The sequence below is a fragment of the Giraffa tippelskirchi genome, chromosome 2 (genome assembly GCF_054371585.1).
Source record: "Giraffa tippelskirchi isolate mGirTip1 chromosome 2, T2T-mGirTip1v1.2.pri, whole genome shotgun sequence".
NCBI lineage: Eukaryota > Metazoa > Chordata > Mammalia > Artiodactyla > Giraffidae > Giraffa > Giraffa tippelskirchi.
The window spans coordinates 77,758,476-77,778,382 of NC_137276.1; the positions used below are offsets into that span (position 1 = coordinate 77,758,476).

At 36.9% G+C, this 19,907-nt stretch overlaps 1 protein-coding gene across 14 annotated transcripts in view; it reads right to left on the bottom strand.

Annotated features, from left to right (window-relative positions):
- The window catches only part of BICC1 (BicC family RNA binding protein 1), a 347,076-nt gene that overhangs the window by 302,460 nt on the left and 24,709 nt on the right, over positions 1-19,907 (bottom strand). For 5 of the 14 annotated variants that reach the window (XM_081569098.1, XM_081569089.1, XM_081569102.1 and 2 more), the window contains exon 1: positions 613-738. The exons of the other annotated variants lie outside the window; for them this stretch is intronic. The gene's annotated coding sequence lies outside the window, so the exon portion shown is untranslated. Of the gene's footprint in view, positions 1-612; positions 739-19,907 lie in introns of those variants that run through there. 14 annotated transcript variants of the gene reach the window in all.

A 19,907-nucleotide genomic window follows, 5' to 3' on the forward strand; every position in this document is an offset into this window, starting at 1 on the left:
CACTGAAGATGAACTGATTCCACATACAGAAAGCCTCATTACCTCGACCTCAGCTTCCCTTTTCTGATCTTGATGATCGCAAGAGAAAATGTACCTATTTACCCCAATGTTTTTAGAACTCTTGCCAAGACTACTGATCACTATTTTTTTTTCATTTTTATTGGAGTATAGTTGATTGACAATGTTATATTAGTTTCTGCTGTACAGCAAAGTGAGCCAGTTATATATATTTATATGTTTATATTTGCATTTATATATACATATATTTATATTTATATGTTTATATATATATAGCTACTCTTTTTAATTCTTTTCCCATGTACGTCATTATACAGTATTCCCTGTGCTATAAACTAGGTCCTTATTAGTTATCTATTTTATATAAAGTAGTTTGTATATATCAATCCTAATCTCCCAATTTATCCCTTCTCCCCACTTCTCTTCACCCCCACCCCAGAAGCCATAAGTTTGTTTTCGACATTTGTGACTTTGTTTTATAAATAAGTTCATTTGCACCATTTTTTTAGATTCCCATACAAGTGATATCATCATATTTGTCTTTGTCTGACTTACTTCACTCAGTAAGACAATCTCTAAGTCCTACTTACTTACCAACACTCTCCCTGATACGTCACAAAAGCAATGCTGCAAATGAGCAATTAATTAAATAGATGAGATATCTGTGGCCACAAGTTGCAATACTCGGTATGCTATTCATGTCCTAGGGCTAACCCCCTCAAAAAGAGTCCAACAGCTTCCATTCTATTCAACCATAAAACAGAATTCTGAAGTTGTCACAACAACGGAAATGAAAGCGCATTATACCAAATTCCAGAAGTTTGCCCTGACTAATGATGATTCAAACAAAAATATGCTTTTAAAAACCTCAAAAAATGCACTTTTCCCCAAGTAATTATTCTAAATCCAAACAATTTTAACTTAAATAATGATTTTTACTCTCCCCACCTTGTGTCAGTTACTTATTATTTGTTCTTTCACTTTTGAAAGGACTTTGAAGCTTCTATCACACAATCTGGTCAAACATGTCAACTGAAAATAATGAATTCAGAGTTTACACATTTAGTCATGTTTTTGATCAGACACAAAGCGAAAAAAGAAACAAACATATAAGAATTAAGCTTATAAGGAAATAAAAGTATATTAATATATACATTCTAGAAAAAGAGGTAAGTACATGTTAGCAGAATTTATACCAAAGTTAAACATAATTCTAAGAAAGTTGGAGAAACAAAAAATCCACATGTAATTCATGTAAGAACTTTAAAAATCAGATAGTTAAGTCAACATTAAGTCTTAAAAATTAGGTCCTTCATTTTTGGCATATCAAATATTCATGTTTTATGGGTCCAAAGCACAAAATAATCCTTATCCTGTATATGCCATCCTGGCGAACAACCGACCATTTTATCTTATTCTTGGCCCTTTTTTATCCCTTCAAAACTTCTACTATTTAGGGTTGCCTCACAAGAAAACCAGACAGTAAAGAATCTGCCTGCAGTGCAGGAGACCCAGGTTGGATCCCTGGGTCAGGAAGATCCCCTGAAGAACGGAGAGTCTACCCACTCCGGTATTCTTGCCTGGAGATTCCCATGGACAGAGGAGCCTGGAGAGCTACAGTCCATAGCATCTCAAAGAGTCAGACACAACTGAGTGACTAACACTCCCACTTCACGCAAGAAAATTACACAAAAGGAGAAAATTCAGAAACTGCACCATAGGAAATGTCTGCAAAAATAAGAAAGCCTATTTGTCTGAGATGTTTATGGCTGCTGCATTTAAAAAGAGAATCTATATACTGCTGGCTCTTTATAAAGAGTAACTTCAGAACTGACTGAAACCATTAAGCTCAACTTTAAAAGCTTAAAATTTTCTAACTTTCACTCACCTTTGTGTCTAGCAAGACAAAAAGAAGAATGGATTTAGAGCCCAGAGATTTAAATTTTAGATTTCAATTTTTTGTTCAAGGTTCTAAAATAAACCAGGTGTGCTAACTTGAGCTAAACTCTTAAACGACCCTCTCTGAACCTCAGCTTTCCTTAACTACAGAATTATCACAACCTCAACAAATCTTCATAGCTCCTTCTGATTCTAATAAGGTATTAACAACTCTGAACTCAATCAATTCCCGCCTCCCACTTCAATAATAAATCTGTCCAATAAAATACCCAGAAAAATGTAATTCATTTTAATACTAGCTATTTTAAAATACACATGATAAAATTTTTAATTATTTTTTAAAATAAACACTTGTTCTAAACCATCTGTGCCTGACTGCTCAGTCATGTCCGACTCTTTGCAACCCCAGGGACTGTAGTCCGCCCAGGCTCCTGTGTCCATGGAATTTTTCAGGCAGTAACACTGGAGTGGGTTGCCAAGCCCTCCTCCAGGGGATCTTCCTGATCCAGGGATCGAACTCACGTCTCCTGAGTCTCCTGAATTGGCATGCAGGTTCTTCAGCACTGAGCCACCTGGGAAGCCACTCTAAACCATCCAACATAATCCAAACCTAAATATAAATTAGTGTTTTTAATTCCATAGATCAGCATTCCTCTCAAATACTGCAGTGAATCAAGAAGTTAAAACTTATTTCAAGAGGAATGAACTCCCTCTTATCCAGACTCCAACTGACACCTTCAAATTTTTTCCGACTTTTGTACTTCATTGGCAAAACCTCTAAAAAACTAACCTTGAAAATGACAAGAAGTTTTAGCATTCCAAGTATTATAATTCTTGATGTTCATTAAAGAAACCTAAAAATAGGGACCCCATGCCCCTGAAATTATTTGCCTTGATATATTTTATGAGTGTTTTCAGGAAGTTAATTACTGAAATTGATTAGCACAGTGCTCTTTGCACTAGACCAGGGGTCCCCAACCTCCAGGATCTAATAATGCCTGATGAACTGAGGTGGAGCTGATGTAATAATAATAGAATTAAAGTGCCCAATTAATGTAATGCACTTGAATTGTCCTGAAACCATTCCCTCCCACTTGTCCGTGGAAAAACTGTCTTCCACGAAACCAGTCCCTGGTGCCAAAAAGGTTGGAGACCACTGCATGGCTAGACCGGAGAAGGCAATGGCACCCTACTCCAGTACTCTTGCCTGGAGAATCCCATGGATGGAGGAGCCTGGTGGGCTACAGTCTATGGGGTCGCTAAGAGTCGGACACGACTGAGCAACTTCACTTTCACTTTTCCCTTTCATGCACTGGAGAAGGAAATGGCAACCCACTCCAGTATTCTTGCCTGGAGAATCCCAAGGATGGCGGAGCCTGGTGGGCTGCCGTCTATGGGGTCGCACAGAGTCGGACATGACTGAAGCAACTTAGCAGCAGCAGCAGCAGCAGCATGGCTAGACATCTGTATTTACATTAGTTTCCTATTGCTGCTGTAACAAGTTACCACAAACTTAATGGCTTAAAACAACATAAATGTAAAACCTTACAGTTTTCAAGATCAGAAGTTCAAAATGGGTTTTATTGGGCCAAGATCAAGGTATTGGCAGGGCTCAATTCTTTCTGGAAGCTCCAGTGGACAACCTGCTTCTTTTTGTTTTCCAGCTTTGCTTCCCTGATAGCTCAGTTGGTAAAGAATCCACCTGCAATGCAGGAGACCCTGGTTCAATTCCTGGGGTCGGGAAGATCTGCTGGAGAAGGGGTAGGCTACCCACTCCAGTATTCTGGCCTAGAGAATTCCATGGACTGTATAGTCCATGGGGTCGCAAAGAGTCGGACACGACTGAGCGGCTTTCACTCACTTTGATAGGTACCCATGTTCTTTGGTCCCCGCCATCTTCAAATCCAACAAGGGTTGCTGGAGTTTTTCTCACATGTCTCCCACTAACTCTCCTGCCTCCTTGTTTCATTTATCACCTTTGTGATTACAATGGGGCTCACCTGGATAATCCAGGGCCATGCCACTATATTAAGATCAGCTGCTTAGTGAACTTAATTCCACCTATAACCCTAGTTTTAGTTTTCCCTTGCCATGGGAACAAATTCACAGGTTCTGGGGACTAGGGTGTGGCCAAGTTTAGGAGACTTCCACCTACCACAACATTTATTATCTACTGAGAGATCCTACTGACAGAGTGCGAGACAGACAAGCCCTGTGGGAATCACTTTAATGGGAATGACAAAAAAATAAAACTACACTTCAGTGGAGAAAAACTATAGAGATTAACACAGAGAGGTACACTTAGCAACAAAAGGCAGATGTACAGGGGATTTTTTTAATAATAATTTAAAATATGGTTGACTGAAGTCATTTGCTGTTAGAGATAAAATAGTTCTATACACTTCAACCATTTTTTGGCCACATCACGTGGCATGTGGGATCTTAGTCCCTCCACCCACCTGGCTAAGAATCGAACCTGCACCCCCTGCATTAGAAACACTGGAAGCTTAGAATCTTAACCACTGGACCGACAGGGAAGTCTGATACTTGAACGTTATTTTGAGGAAAGACCTAGTGTAACATGCCACAAGGAATGAGGTCATTATCAATCAGAATTTTAGGGACTGATGGGAACTTAAGAAATCATCTAGTCATTAAAAACTAGTGGTCCACTGAGACCCAGGAAAATTATAACTTTTCTAATAGATGGGAAACAGTGTCAGACTTTATTTTGGGGGGCTCCAAAATCACTGCAGAAGGTGATTGCAGCCATGAAATTAAAAGACGCTTACTCCTTGGAAGGAAAGTTATGACCAACCTAGATAGCATATTAAAAAGCAGAGATACTACTTTGCCAACAAAGGTCCATCTAGTCAAGGCTATGGTTTTTCCAGTGGTCATGTATGGATGTGAGAGTTGGACTGTGAAGAAAGCTGAGCACCAAAGAATTGATGCTTTTGAACTGTGGTGTTGGAGAAGACTCTTGAAAGTCCCTTAGACTGCAAGGAGATCAACCAGTCCCTCCTAAAGGAGACCAGTCCTGGGTGTTCATTGGAAGGACTGATATTGAAGCTGAAGCTCCAATACTTTGGCCACCTGATGCGAAGAGCTGACTCATTGGAAAAGACCCTGATGCTGGGAAGGATTGAGGGCAGGAGGCGAAGGGGACGACAGAGGATGAGATGGTTGGATGGCATCACCGACTCAATGGACATGAGTTTGGGTAAACTCCAGGAGTTGGTGATGGACAGGGAGGCCTGGCGTGCTGTGATTCATGGGGTGGCAAAGAGTCGGACACGACTGAGTGACTGAATTGAACTGAACTGAAGATCACTTTCTTAGGTAATTTCAGAAATAGGCCTTTAACCCAATTTCTTGGTTTTTAGTCAAAATATTAAGTGAGATGGCACAAAGAATAAACTGAATTCAGTACAATGTATTTAAGAAATAAAAGTAACATTTAACTAACTTTGAAAATACTGACTTCAGATTTTTCCAGTTATAAGTTCTGCTTAATGTTTAAATGGTTAGCTATTTAGCAAATTCACCTTTGTACAATAACTTGTTGCTCAAAGATATTATAAACTTGAGACTCCATATTTCATTCATGTAGTTTATGTTACATCATCAAGATCTTACTATATGCCAGGCAAGTCCTAAGTGAAAGAGATATAGCAGTGCAGGGCAACAAGAACAAAGTCCTGCTCTCATCAATCTTCGATTCCTATGAAGAATCAAGGAAATAAATAAAAAACAACTGAATAAGTGTATCATATGTCAGGGAGAGGTTGTAATTAATATCACAGGGATCTGATGGAAGATTAGAGATGTGCATTCTCAATGTTACTTGAAAAATAAACACGATGTGCAAGGTTAAGAGTTTATGACGAGATGGTGATGAAAGAGCTAATGTTTTAAGAAAACACAAACACACAAGCATTGTTGTCAAGTTGAATGAGAACCCATTTCTCAACTCCTAACTAAAAATTAATATCAGTTAAAATCTAAATCAAGACAGAGTGGAACTGGTAAAAGAACAGACATATAGATCAATGGAATAGAATAAAAAGCCCAGAAATAGACCCACACAAGTAGAAACACCTGACTTTTGAAAAAAGGCACAAAAGCAATTCATTGAAAAAAGAATAGTCTTTTCCACAAATGGTTCTAGGACAACTGGATATCCATTTGCAAAATAGTAATAACAAACCTAGACTTAGATATTACACCTTAACAAAAAAATTAACACGAAATGAATCACAGTCCCAAATGTAAAATTCAAAACTATAAAGGTTCCAGAAGAAAAAATAGGAGAAAATTTACATGACCTTGGGTTTAGTGGTGAGTTTTTAGATACATATCAAAACCACAATCTAAGAAAGAAAAGATAGATAAGTTATACTTACTGAAATTTAAAACTTCTCTGTGAAGGATACCATTAAGAAAATGAAGAAATAAGCCAAATATTGGGAGAAAATATTCGTAAAACACGTATCTGATAAAGGAGTTGTATACAAAAATATACAAAGAATTTTTAAAACTCAATAATAAGAAAACAATCCAATTTAAAAATGAGTGGGGACTTCCTGGTGGTCCAGTGGCTAAGCCTCTGCTCTCCCAATGCAGGGGGCTGGAGTTCGATCCCTGGTCAGGAACTAGAAAGATCTCACATGCCACAATGAGAACAGAAGATCCTGGAGCAGCCAAATAAGTAAGCAAATATAAATAAATATTTTAAAATAAAATAAAAATGGACAAAGAATCTGAACAGACACCTCACTGAAGAAGATATACAGATGACAAATGACATATGTTTATACGAAAAGTTGGTCAACATCATACATCAATAGGGAAACACAAATTAAAACAACAGTAAGGTTCTATTACACATCTACTAGAATGGCTAAAATCCAAAACACTTTCAATGCCAAATGCTGATGAGAAAATGCAGAAAAACAGGAAGTCTCATTCACTGCCAGTGGGAAGGCACAACGGTACACAGCCACTTTGGAATATGGTTTGACATGTCATAAAGCTAAACATAGTCTTAACATGCAACCCAGCAATCACACTCCTAGTAATTTATCCAATTCATTTGAAAATTTACATCCACACCAACAACTGCATGAGAATGTTTATAGAAGCTTTATTCATAATAGCCAAATGGAAACAATCTCAACAGGTAAATATATTTTTTCCAAGAAAAGCTCTTCCAGGAACCTGCCTGTGATCCAGTGGTCAAGACTCTGTGTTTCCACTGCAGGGGTCTCAAGTTCTGTCCCTGGTCAGGGAAGTTCCATGCCACACAGTGCAGCCAAAAAAAACACAAAATCATCTTCCGCACAATGGAATACTATTAAGAAAAAAAAGAGTGAACTATGTAAAGCCATTCAAAAATAGGGATGAATCTTTAATACACACAACTAAGTAAAAGAAAGCCAGTCTGAAAAGGCCACACACTATGTGATTAGATTCATAATCTAATCACCTTCGGAATAAAGGTAGTATTATAAAGATAGTAAACAGGCTGTCATTGCCAGGAGGCTGGGAAGAGATGAGAGTTGAATAGGTAAAGTACATGGGATTTTTAGGATGGTGAAAGTATTCTATATATTATAATGGTGAATATATGACATTCTGCATTTGTCAAAACCCATAAAACTTAACAGCATACAGAAAAAACCCCAATGTATGCAAACTTTAAATTATTTCAGTTCAGTTCAGTCGCTCAGTCGTGTCCGACTCTTTGCGACCCCGTGAATTGCAGCACGCCAGGCCTCTCTGTCCATCACCAACTCCCGGAGTCTACCCAAACCCATGTCCATCAAGTCAGTGATGCCATCCAACCATCTCATCCTCTGTCGTCCCCTTCTCCTCCTGCCCCCAATCCTACCCAGCATTAGGGTCTTTTCCAATGAGTCGGAAGTTGGAAAATCCCAGAATGGAATGCAGACAGTGACAAAAGAATGTAACAAACGTACGAAATAAATTCACCAAAGAGGTAAATGCTAACCTAAGCATCCTTAGAGGTAAGTGCAGTTTGACTATGTATAAAATAGGTTACTAATGAGAACTCACTGTTTAGCACAGAGAACTCTACTCAATTCTCTGTGGTGATCTAAACTGGAAAGAAACCTAAAAAAGAGGGGATATACATATGCATTCACTCTGCTGTTCAACAGAAATTAATACATTATAAAGAAACTATACTTCAACAAAAAATTTCTTTAAAAGACAATAAAATTTAAATTTTACCATTTGCAACAAGATGAATAGACTTGGAGTGTATTATGCTTAGTGAAATAAGTCAGACAGAGAAAGACAAACACTGCATGATGTCACTTATATGTGGAATCTAAAAAATAAAACAAACCAGTGACTATAACAAAAAAATAAACAGATACACAGACAGAGAACAAACTACAGCAGTGTTAATCAGTGGGGAGAGGGAAGGAGGGAGGGGCATCATAGAGGCAAGAGATTAAGAGGTACAAACTAAATTATGTATGAAATAAGTAAGCTATAAGGATATATTGTACAGCATAGGGAATACAGCCAATATTTTATAGTAACTATAAATGGAGTACAGTTTTTAAAAATTGTAAATCACTATGTTGTACACCTAAAACATACAATACTGTATATCAATAAAAACATTTTTAAAGAAATAAGTGCAGTGTGTAAGGGTAAAGGCCAAAGGAAGTGTGCATAAGCTCTGTTGATAAAATTCTTTCTCACAGTGGGTATTTATAAACAATTCTAAAACCATCATATACTATATACTGGACTTGAAAAATTAAATAAATGATGGATCCTGGGAGCCAGATTTCTCATTGTTGGAGTGGGTGTTTACAAACAACAGAAGAAAGCTCTAATGATCCATGTGGTAACAGATTAAAGTTGGAGCAATCAGTTCTGAGCTCATGTTTGTTGTTGTTTTTCAGTCTCTAAGTCATGTCCAGCTCTTTTTGCGATCCCATGAGCTGTAGCCCACCAGGCTCCTCTGTTCATGGAATTCTCCAGGCAAGAAGACTGGAGTGGTTTACCGTTTCATTTTCCAGGGAATCTTCTTGACCCAGGACTGAACACACGTTTCCTGCATTGGCAGGCAGATTCTTTACCACTGAGCCACTTTGGAAGTTCATATTTAGCTTAATACAGATACAGAAGGATGCAAACACAAATATTTAAAAATATGAGTGTGTATGGCTTACTACACACAATATAGCTCCTTGCTCTGTCAGCTGAAAGGGCCTAGAAACAACACAACTCAGTAACAATGAACACACCAGATCTTGCTTTCTGATGCCATTCTCCAATAAAAGAAACCAGGGCTCCTTAGAGAAACAGCTGATTCTAGAGCTGGCCAAGGAATATAAAGATGAGCTTAGCTATCTTGCAATGCTAGAAAGCAAGTGCTCAAAAAAAAAAAAGAAAGAAAGAAAAAGTACCAACACTGGGAATACGTCAAAGCGACACAGGAACCAAGTCAAAGAGCTCCCAATGGCCAAAGCTGGAACAATCTGAGCACCAAAATAAAGAAGTATTGCCTTCTACCCCAGAGTATAAAATAAGTATCCATGGTCTATGCTGATATAACAAATGACTGAATAAAGAAATAAAAGTGAGGTTCTTCCCTGGTGGTTCAGAGGTTGAGACTTTCTGCTTCTGATGCAGGGGGCAGAGGACGGACCCCTGTTTGGGGAACTAAGATCCCACATGCTACAGAACATAGCCCAAAAAAATTAATTAAAAATAATAATGATGATTAAAAATTTTTTAAATAATCAACAAATAAAGATATAAACCAATAATTAATAAATAAGAAGTAAATCAATCTCCCATGCAAAAGAATTCCAAAATATTACCTAGAATCTCCCTTCACAAGGAGGTACAGCAGGAGTCCCTACTGAAGTGTGGGCTGAACATCGGCACTTCCTTCTGTGTCCATTATGGGAAGAGGAAACGTTTAAAAGAGTATCATTACAGTAAAGAAATACTTTACTACAGTAAAGAAATACAAATACTACATCAGCCAAGTGATCAGGATGAGAATCAATAGTGACAGGTCATATTGATCATATGTGGTAAGAACAGTACTTCACTCCCCAAAACTCATCACCCTAGCTGAACCAGGAGAAAAACCTCAGACAAACTCCCAAATGAGCGACATTCTACAAAATACCTAACCAGTTCCCCCTCAGATTGTCAAAATCATCAAAAACAGTCTGAGAATCTGTCAGCCAAAAGGGAGCCTAAGGAAATGTGACAATTAATGTAATGTGGTATTCTGCATGGGATTCTGGAAGAGAAAAAGCACATCAGGTAAAAAAAGAAGGAAATCTGAATAAAATATAGATTCTGGGTCATAATAATATACATTATTGGTTCATTAAGTGTGAAAATGTGCCACACTAATGTAATAAGGTGTTCATAATAAGAGGAAAGAGGGTGGGCTATATGGGGACTCTCTACTATATTCACAACTATTCTGTAAATCTGAAATTGCTCTAAAATAAAGTTTATTTTTAAAAAATTCTACTAGAATGAATTAAAAATTCTCACCAGTGAAGAAAATAAGAATCATACGTTACTTCTCTAGGTATTAATTTAAACACATCTAAAAGTCTAGCACATTCTTTAAATATTAAAAATAAAATGAAGCCTGATACATTTACAAGGCAGGAGGCCAAACGTTATCATTTTTTTAAAGTGTGTCATTTTTTTAAAAAAAGTACAAACATCCTCTGGATTGCAAAACTGATACTTTAATATTGATTTTTTCTTAAGTATTTGAAACTACTGATAAGATAATAGGACAACAAATTAAATTATGACAATAAAAGGACCATTCATTTTAGGTAAAACTGTGGTCAACTGTGGGAGTCATTTGGATATGGGTTTTTTTCGTTAAGAGCCACTGAACACTGAATCCCAGAGGTGACTCCTACAGGACTGGTAACCAGGATCACCTGCTACCTGGTGGAGCGACAAGGCATCTTTCTATACTTTATACTGAATTTTGAAAATAGGTACTATGTTACTTGGCCCATAAATACTTTTTTATTAACAATCTGGACTTGTTATCAATAATAAAATCAAGAGACTGATGACTGATCAACTATACTTCAATAATATATATTTTTAATTTGGAGTCTGAATGTAAAAAAAAAATCAAATTTCTACCTTTCGGTTTGAACAATGGGAAGATCTGGCCACACCTGGCCTGCATTTCCATAGGCCAACAACCTGATGCCACGGAGCAGAGCTGTCCCCTGCAGGCCAGGCACTGCCTCTCTAGTTTGCCTTAACCCCCATCACTCCTTGATTAATATCCCAACCTACTTCACTTATTACTTATAGCTCTACAACCTTCCACCCTATTACTTCTGAAACCTGAAAAACAACAAATGTGGAGACACAGCAACAATATCCATAAGCTAATACAAATAATATTATTTTTGTTTCATGACCCAGAAGTATCCCTGATGCATGTAATCAGGGGCAACCCTACTACAAATGCCAAAACAGCATTAATTGCTTCATTCTGGTTCAAGAAAGAAATCATGGATTAGGGTGGATATATTATAGACAAAACAAGATACAAATACACACACTCCGTTAATTCCCATTTACCTTTAGGAACATAGAATAAACAATAGGATGGTCATGGGCTTATTCAGTGAGACAAAGAGGAACAAGGCTCTGGGCATTTGTGTGGACTTCTCTTGGAGCTAAAATAAGTGACAACCCAACTAGGTTGCTCCCTAGAGTGCTACCCCTCCAGAGGTTCTAAAACCTCTAAGGCACTAAAACATCATCAAATATAAGAAAATGGAGAAAATGATATTAACTAGAACCTGGCTCAGAGAGGATTTGCTGTATGTTTTACAAAAAATAACTCGATAATCTTCTTTGCATAAGAAGTAAACTCCACAAAGGACATCTTAAAAGACCTTCTAGAGACAGCAGGACTAATGAGTGGGTTGGTTTGTTTCACTTAGGTGGAATAGGCAATTTTGGGCAGCAGCAAAATTTCTTGAAAAAAGAAAAAAAAAAAAAGAGGCCTAGAGCTGCCACCAGAGGGCTAACTTCACCCTCTCCCAAGGCAGTGCCCTGCCTCTGTAGACAGTGTTTGTCCAACAAATATCTGAAGAATATGAGCTAGATTCTGAGCCTGATTGGAGCTCACTCACTTTTCTCGACATTTTCTATTTCTATTACATATATTCAATAAATTGAAAGAAAAACTTTGAAGTCAAGTTAGTTCCAGCTAGTCATCATCATTCATGTCCAAGAGACAAGACTGTGAGCAAACCACAGATAGAGAAGAAAAACACAAATTAGTATCAAACCTTATACTCTCATATCTAATAAAGGAGTCACAGAATAGCAAACTACTTGAGGCCATAGTGATATATACTCTTAAGGATAAAGTTGAAATTTTCCATTTTAAACTTAGAAAGAATTAAATTATTCGCAAAAATATATCCAAGGGATAACTTTTGAAGCAACCTGCTAGAGTACATCTATGAAAGTGTAAATATAAGTATTTAACTATAAACCAATACTACAATAATAGCACATGTATACCTCTTAAACTAAAAGATGACTAAAATAATCTAAAAGGCAAAGCTAAAGTAAGCAGTGTAATAGGAGTAGCCACGTATTACTTTTAGAGTAAAACAAGTGCCATTTATAAAAAAGCCTGTAGTATCTAAGAATGCTTTGAATAATTCAGCTGTATTTTCAAATTGTTTCCAAGCCTTTAATTTGGTACTGAATAACCTGAATCAATGGACTTTTTGTTTTCCAATTATTTATTCATTTGCTTAGTCTTTCATAAAGTTTCTCCTGAAAAAAAGTACTGTGGTTAGGAAAACTATCCTATGCAATCCTTACTACAGCCGTATCGTGCTTAAGAATATCTATTTACAATATTCATTAGATAATTCACAATCTTGAATGAGTTTTTTGTAATAATTACAAATAGTCAAGGACGTATTTGATTAGATGGAGAAGATTCCATCACATAAAAGAATTGAATGTCATATCAAGGCAATGGGTCCCACTAACAGAAACTAAATATATAAAACTGTAAATCCACAGAAACAAAAATCAGACATGAGTTTCCATTCCAAAAGTAAGCTTCACTTTAGGAAAATAATCACTATATGATTTCTTTGAATAGCTATAAAGCCTAATACATTCAAAGTGAAAGAAAGAAAGGAAGTCGCTCAGTCATGCCCGACTCTTCGCGACCCCATGGACTGTAGCCTACCAGGCTCCTCCGTCCATGGGGTTTTCCAGTCAAGAGTACTGGAGTGGGTTGCCATTTCCTTCTTCAGGGGATCTTCCTGACCCAGAGATCGAACCCGGTTCTCCTGCATTGTAGGCAGATGCTTTACCATCTGAGCTACCAGGGAAGTCTCAATACATTTAAATTGGGGCTCAATTTCGATATTTGAGGAATAAGAGTTAATAACAATGTTGTCCAATGCTTTGTATCACTTTTTATTATTTATTTTTAATTGTGATAAAATACATATAAAATTTACCAATTTGAACCATTTTTAAGTATGGTTCAGCGGCATTAAGTACATTCACACTGTTGCGTAACCACCACCACCATCCAGGTGGTTTTCATCTAAGACTAGTTCATCTTAACCATCCGAAACTCTACTCATTAAATAACAACTCAACTTCCCTTCTCCCATACCATGACAACCACCATTCCACTTTCTGTCTCCATTAATTTGACTACTCTAAGTACTTCACATAAGAGTAATCATACAATATTTGTCTTTGGTTGACTGGATTACTTCACTTAGCATAATATCATCAGGCCTCATCAGTCTGATAGCCTGTGTCCAGACTCCAGAGTTCCAAGATAGTTATATCAGATAGATTCTGCCCATGCAACAGCTGTCCAGGTGGGAAGACAGATCCCTGGAGTGTTGTACTCTGCCATCCTCTCTCTAGCTCCCCCAGTCCACTGCATTACATGGCATAAATTCTATGAGAACACGGTCCATGGTTACTCAAAGAGACACTCCATTTGTTGCAAATAAACTGAAAGGGCAGATATTTTTATATTTAAGAAGTTACTGTGAAAGAATATGCTGACTTACTTGTTGCCATAATTATATATCTAGACTATTTTAAAGTTCAATTCTAGCCAAAATATTTTCTTAAAACATCAAGGAGTAATGTTGCAAAATGAAAACCAAGAATATAAGTATGGGTCTTTTATGAAAAATTCATTGAAAACCGAGGAATAATTTGTAGCAAAACCACAAGTGAAGTTCCATATAAATTCCCCTTAAAAGTTATTCCCTCTGAAACTTAATGTCTCATGGCTTGTTTTCCTCCCTATCTTTAAAATTAGAAAAACAGGAATCATTTGATGAAAAGAAAACAATTCTGAGAAATTTCACTTCCAGTAGGGATAGACAAGGTAATAGAGACCCTCCTATTGTGGTTAACTAAAAAAAGATGAACATTTTTTTAAATCCACTTGCAGGCATCACAGCATCAACAAGAGACTGAAGAACTGCCAAGCCAGGATACAGTGAAGAACAGAAGACCAGGAATGGGAAAGCAGTATTGAGTGCATTCTCCATGGGAACATGTGCGGATTTCAGGGGAGCATCTGAGAACCACGTCACGCCCTGCACAACCTCTCAGCTAGAAGCCAGAGAGCAAGGCATTGGGGTTATGTAAGATGATATGAACTTGAGTTTGAGCAAGCTCCAGGAGATGGTGAAGGAGAGGGAAGCCTGGAGTGCTGCAGTCCATGGGGTTGCAAAGAGTCAGACATGACACACTGAACAACAACAAAGATGATATCATATTGAACAAATGTATCACCAAAGTGACTGTCCAAATAGCCAGGAAACATGAAAAGATGCTCAACCTCATTAGTAATCAAGAACATGCACATTTTAAGCCACAGTGGAATGCTGCTACACCCTCACCAGAATGACTACAATATAAAAGATTTACAATACCTATCACTGGCAAAGTTACAGAGCAACTGGAAAACTCTTAAGACTGCAGATATAGTGCAAGGTGGCAATGACCACTTTGGAAAACTGGCAGTATCTTCTAAAACAAAACATATTCTTACCATATATCATTTTCATCCCAAGGCACACAACCAAGAGAAATTAGTCCATCAAACTACATACACAACAACACTCATAGCAGCTTTATTCATAATAGCTAACAGATAAAAAATAAATGATTGTCAGTACAATAAACTGGTATATGCATACAATAAAATACTCCAGAGCAAACAAAAGAACAAATATGCACCAATAAACATGTTTAAATAAAACTAAGGAAACTGGTCTCCAGTAAAAACTGTATTATAAGTAAACTTAAAGGGATTTTATTTTTAGGATGAAGATAAACATTACATAGAAACTTGGGTATTTAAGGAAGAAACGAAAAGCTCAAGAAATTGCAAATATGTAAATAGATTCACAAATTTATCCTCTTGGTTTCTTCAAAATACACATGACTGTTCAAAACAAAAATTTGTAACATTGTTCTGTGCGGTTTATAATTTGTGACAGTGGCTCAGTTGTGTCAGACTTTTTGCGATACATGGACTATAGCTTGCCAGGCTGCTCTGTCCATGGAATTCTCCAGGCAAGAATACTGGAATGGGTAGTCATTCCCTTCTCCAGGGGATCTCCGCAACCCAGGGATCAAACCCAGGTCTCCTGCATTGCAGACAGACTCTACCGTCTGAGCCACCAGAGAAGCCATAACACATAGAGGAACGAAATAATAAAGACTGGAGGACAGTGATAAATGGTGGCAAAGCCTTTCCTTTCACATGAAGTGGTACAGAAATTAAATAGATTGTGTCAACTTGAGGATGCATAGTGTTATACTACCATCTACTATTTAAAAAAATAAGGAAAAGAGCTACTGCTAAAAATCTAAAATTAAATGAAAATTTTATAAGAAATCAATTAACCTAAAAGAAGGCTGGACAGGAAAAAAAAAGTCCAAGAACATGCCATTATATATTCGTTCAAACCCATATAATGTACAACATCAAAAGCGAGCCCTAGTGTAAATAATGGATTTGGGGTGATTACGATGTGCCAATGTAGGGTCAGCAGTTAGAACCACTGTACTACTCTGGTGGGAGATGTTGTTAATGACTCTCCATGTGTGACGACAGGGAACGGATGGGAAAACTCTGAAACTTCTGCTCAATTTTCCTGTGAACCTAAAACTGCTCTAAAAAAAAAAAAAGTCTATTGAAAATAAAATTAAAAAACAGATAAGACAAATAACATAGTAAAGTTACAGACCTAAATCCAACATCGATAATCACATTAAACATGTATGGAACTAAGAGTCCAATAAAAAGGCAAGGGTTGTCACATGGAGAGGATAAATTATGATATATTCACACCACAGAAAACATTCAGCAATGAAAATCAATAAACTCCAGTATATATAATATAGGTCAATTTCAAATTTTGAGGGAGAAAGCCAGACCCAACAGGTTATATACAGTATAATTGCATTTAGATGAAGTTTAAAAGAAGGCAAAACCCAACAAAGTATACAGGGATGGAGATTTATATATAAAACACACACACATACATGTGGTAAAACTATATGGTAAACTAAAACAGATACTACTTTCCAAATGAAGAGAGTTATGACTTCAAAGGAGTAGGCATGAAGTTAGTGCTTCTGAGATGCTGATAATACACCTGAGGGGTATAAATCATTTATAATTCATTTTTGCTACATTTTAAACGATCAGAAACAAAAATCACTCTGAAATGACTGACTAGACTGTTGTTGTTGTTCAGTTGTTAAGTGGTGTCCAACTCTTTGCAACCCCATGGACTGCAGCACACCAGGCTTTCCTGTCCTTCACCATTTCCCAGAGTTTACTCAAACTCACGTCCATTGAGTCGGTGATGCTATCCAACCATCTCAGGTTTGAAATGTTAGGATGGAAACAGTCATAATAAAAGCACTCAAAAAAAGTATATTTAGAAAAGGCACTCATGGTGATAAAACACAGGAAAATTCTATACCACAAATTCAATGTCACAAAATTTTCAAATTCATAAATATAATAATCATATAATGTTCCTTGATTAGCTATTTTCTAAATACGAAATTCAATTCAATTTTGGAATGGATAATAAAAGTTTACCAATGACTATGTCAATTCTTCCAAAAGGTTTGAGTTTTTCATTACTCTAAAAACTGTATAGTCTTATTTTCAACACTAGCGTAAGACCTTTCAGGTGACGTATTTTGGTATATTTTGAGTTAATAGATAACCGGACAACATAAGCATGACTGAAAGAATGCTAGCTTCATAGAAGGTAGTTTCTTTTGTCTTCTTAATTAAAAATTACTGTGAAGCCACCCATGTGCCAACGCAGGAGACATAAGAGATGCAAGTTCAATCCCTGGGTCAGGAAGATCCCATGGAGGAGGGCATGGCAACCCACTACAGTATTCTTGCCTCGAGAATTCCAAGACAGAGGAGCCTGATAGGCTATAGTTCCTGGGTCACAGAGAGTCAGATACAGCTGAAGCAACTTAGCATGCATGCATATGAAGATACAGAAAACAGACTTGTGATTGTCAAGGGGAGGGATGGGAAGTTTGGAATTAGCAGATGCAAACTATTATATATAGGATGGATAAACAACAACAATTTCCTACTGTATAGCACAAGGTACCATATTCATTATCTTGTGATAAACCATAAAAGAAAAGAATATGAAAAAGAATATATATATGTAAAACTGAGTAACTTTGCTGCAGAGCATAAATTAACATGGTAAATCAACTATTCTTCAACACAATTTTTTTTAATTACTGTGAAAATCATTGGCCGGATGAGTTTAACAGCTTTCACTCTCTTAGTCTATAAAATTCAAGTAAGTATAGAATTTTTTCACCCAATGATTAACCTCTCTCACCTTCCACAGCAACAACAAAAATATCTAGAATTTTAAAATAGCTTCCTTCAAGACTTCCTTGGCGGACCATGCTCTCAATGCAAGGAACACTGGTTCGATCCCTGGTTGGAGAACTAAGATCCCACATGCTGCACAGGACAACAGAAAGTCTTTTTTGTTTTAAAAAAGAAAAATCTTTATTCTTCTCTACCACTAATTCCAATTCACCCTCAGAGATTTGGGTAGGTCAGGTGTGTTCTCACATCACTTGGAGGTCGTGAACTCAGACGTGGCTTTACTCAGTTAGTGGACACAGGAACCCCTGGTGTGCTGGATTCGCAGAGGGACACTGCTGAAGGAACGCTTCCTCTGCCACATTTCCGAGAACTGAACCCACGTTCCTTTCTACTGATGACAAAATGAGCACAATAAAAAGGCACATACACCTTGGGGCAGTGGAAAAACATGGTCATTTGATGCCATCTGTTTCTAATTTCCAGAAAATTTAATTCTAACATGTATAATTTTGAGGCGAGGGGCTTGTTTTGGTTTTTTTGGTGCTGAAAGAGAGTAGGTGGATTTACGTCTCCAGTGGACTCTGGCACTGCTACGAACTGCACAAATACATATACTCCTGAATATGGAGTGATCTGAATTTATACAGCATTGAGTCAGAGGTTCTAGATCCACTTTCCAAATCTAACTGCCTCATCACCATGGCCAACCTCAATTTCTCTGCCTCCAAAATTGAGAAACTAGTTTCTTAAGAATGCTTAGGAGATACTGAGAAATGTTAAAATGTTCAAAGACTAATTATGTATTACCCCTAAATAAGTATATCCTGATGTGTGGCATAACAGGGAAACATATTAGTTCATTAGTGATGCCATAACTAAGTACCACAAACTAGACGGCTTAAACTATAGAAACTTGAATTGAAAATTTAAATTTAAAATTTTGGAAGCTAGAAGTCCAAAATGAAGGGGCTTCGAGGCTGGATTCTTTTGAGCGCTATGAGGGATGGCCAGGTTCTCCTATTGTGTCTTCACACTGTCTGCCCTCTATGTGTCTGTGTGTCCAAATTTCCCCTTTAAAAATACATCAGTTATACGGGATTAGGGTCCACCCTAATGACTTCACTTTGATTACCTATGTAAAGACCTGATCTCTAAACAAGGTCACATTCTGAGATTCTGGGGGTCAGAACATCAACATATGAATTTTGAGTGGACACAATTCAATCTATTAATATGACATATACAGGCATGTATGTATGTGTATATTATACATATGCATGTATATATGCTATGCATGTTTGCCTGTAACTAGAACCATTCTAATCAATTATCAAGACAATTTAATTGTACTGCTTTTCACTCCACTTTTTTAAAGTTTTTTTTTACTGAAGTATTACTGATTTACAATGTTGTGTCAATCGCTGCCGTAAAGTGACTCAGTTATACATATATATACCTTTTCTTATATTCTTTTCCATTATGTTTTATTACACAATACTGACTGTAGTTCCCTGTGCTATACATTAGAACCTTGTTGTTTATTTCATTCCACTTCTAAAGTGTCTCATATCCCTAGTAACATGTATTTTTAACAAAGTGTGTGGCATTTTTAATTCTTTCCTTTCTAGATTCATAACACAGATTGCACTTACATATCCATGCTCCAAGGCTTAACAGAGGTGTTTCTAGTCAAACAGCCTGAAACAAACATTCAAAATCAGGTATACTTTTCAATGGAGGTAAAGATTATAGTGTAACCAGCAGGAATGTGCAAGCAGGCAATAATTTAATTTAGTAGCTGAGCCAAACCATGATAGTCCACTTGAAAAATAAAGAAATCTGAGAAAGTGATATTGTTACAATTGTTAACTATGGAATGCAAGAACATTTTAACTTCAAGTCATACAAATCCATTTCGTATATTTATTTTTTTAAAGAAATGTTTATTCAGTACATTTGGGGTTTGAGAGCTTGAAAATAACTGAATCCCTTTTCCTGTTATATGCATGTTAAC